Source organism: Silene latifolia, unplaced genomic scaffold, assembly GCF_048544455.1.
Source record: "Silene latifolia isolate original U9 population unplaced genomic scaffold, ASM4854445v1 scaffold_57, whole genome shotgun sequence".
NCBI lineage: Eukaryota > Viridiplantae > Streptophyta > Magnoliopsida > Caryophyllales > Caryophyllaceae > Silene > Silene latifolia.
Genome location: NW_027413480.1, coordinates 3,780,241 through 3,782,359, shown reverse-complemented (window position 1 = coordinate 3,782,359; position 2,119 = coordinate 3,780,241).

Here is a 2,119-nt window from a genome sequence, read left to right as displayed (position 1 = left end):
TTGTTTACATCCCTTTTTAATCATCTTGCTTGTTTATTTTCATTGCCATTTAGTTTAGTGATCTTCTACTTCAAACCCCAATTTGTGACACCCCTAGACACCGCTAGTTACAATTGAAAATCTCATCTCAATTCCCGTCCCTTGGGATCCGACCTTTACTTGCCTCTTTACTAATAGTAGAGTTATTTGTGGGGTTATAAATATTGTTTTGGTCTAGGTGCTCCTAACGACAAGTACCGAAAACTAATCCCTCACAAGAAGGAGTCCGACCAAGTACGTTAGTTACTCGATCGAGTAAGTCGTGTTGCACAGGTTTTCTATAATACTCCGTATTTAATAATTATATAATGATAATATTTTATTGTATTTAGCGAGTTGGGCTTTAGACGGAATAATAATAGTAATAATAATAATAATAATAATAATAATAATAATAATAATAATAATAATAATAATAATAATAATAATAATAATAATAACAATAATAATAACAATAATAATAACAATAATAATAACAATAACAATAACAATAACAATAACAATAATAATAATAATAATAATAATAATAATAATAATAATAATAATAATAATAATAATAATAATAATAATAATAATAATAATAATAATAATAATAATAATAATAATAATAATAATAATAATAATAATAATAAGCTACATGTACATATACTCCCTTATCCACCCATACTAACTTATCCCGTTTCATTTCCCAGCACACAAAAATTTAGTGAAATCTTAGAGAGAAAAAGAGAAGAAAAGGGAAAATCGCCTTTTGTCCCTCCGCCTCGAGATCGTAAGGTAAACCGCCTCACACTAGTTTATATATTATTTTAATTGACCGCCTCGAACTTGACTCACGCTAGACCTGCCGTTAACCACCCCTGGACCACCGTTGACCGCCCAAAATTGGGTTTGACCGAGTAGATCTAGGGTTATGTGGGGTTGTGTGACTCGGTTTAGGGCTAGAGTTTCAACCCCCTTTCGTGGCATGACCTGGGGGAGGCTTGGGTGGTGGTTATTGGGGGTTGAGTGGGGAGTATGGTGGTGGTCTTAGGTGGCGGAATGGATGGTGGTAAAAAAATGGGCTGCAAAGGGGGAGCACGAGTGGTTGTGTATGTCGGGTTCGTTGTTGTTATTTGTTGTTGTTGTTTGTGTCGTGGTGGTGGAACCACCGGCGTGAGGGGTGGCTGCTGGATCCACCGTGGTCAGGGGGGACCACGGTGGTGACAGGCGGCAGCAAGGGGCGGTGGAAGAGTGTTGTGGTGTTGTTGTTACTTGGTGCGGGTTGTGGGGTTGGGCTGTCGTAGGTGGTGGCTAAGGCTGACCTGGGCAGGCTGGACCCACCGTGGCTGGGTGGTGGCCCACGGTGGGGAGGGGTGGTGGTGGTGGTCGAGGTTGAGTCGGGTTTTGGGATAAGAGTATAAGGCGAGTTTTTAATTAGTCAAATACGTATTTGTATACGTATTAGATTAGTATATTTATACGTATTTGTATACGTATTAGATTGATACATTTATACGTATTTGTATTATTATCGTATTTTAGGAAATGGGTTTTGTGAGACGGTTTTATGAGACGGGCCTAGCTTGTGTGACGGATTTGCTGTGACGTAGGTTTATCCTAGTCAGTTTCATTGTGGAATTTATGTAATAAATGAGTCTTTTATCATTTAATTGCATTGAGTGAGTCGTATTTCATGTTGTTGGTTTCGACGACTCGATGTGTAGAGATATTTGAGGAAATGGTATCCATGGCATGTTTGGCATGTCATGGTGTATATTGTCTGTCATGCATTTCATACTGTGACGGTTGTGATTTTATATGTTGGAGGATTTGTGTCGTTGTTGTTTTGGAGACGTAAGACGGTTCGGAGACCGTCTTACGCTTAAGTCGCCTCTTGGAGCTTCTCACTCCAAGAGGGATGTGCACATTAATGGCTTGAGTCATGAAGGGGCTCGTGTGGTTGAGACACGACGTCTGGAAGGGGATCCGGTTGACTTCCCGACCCGGTACGTCTGAGCATGTCCCCGTACATGTTTGTGGTTATAGGTATGTCTGGGCGTGTCCTGGTACCACTGTGGTTGTCGATATGTCTGGGCGT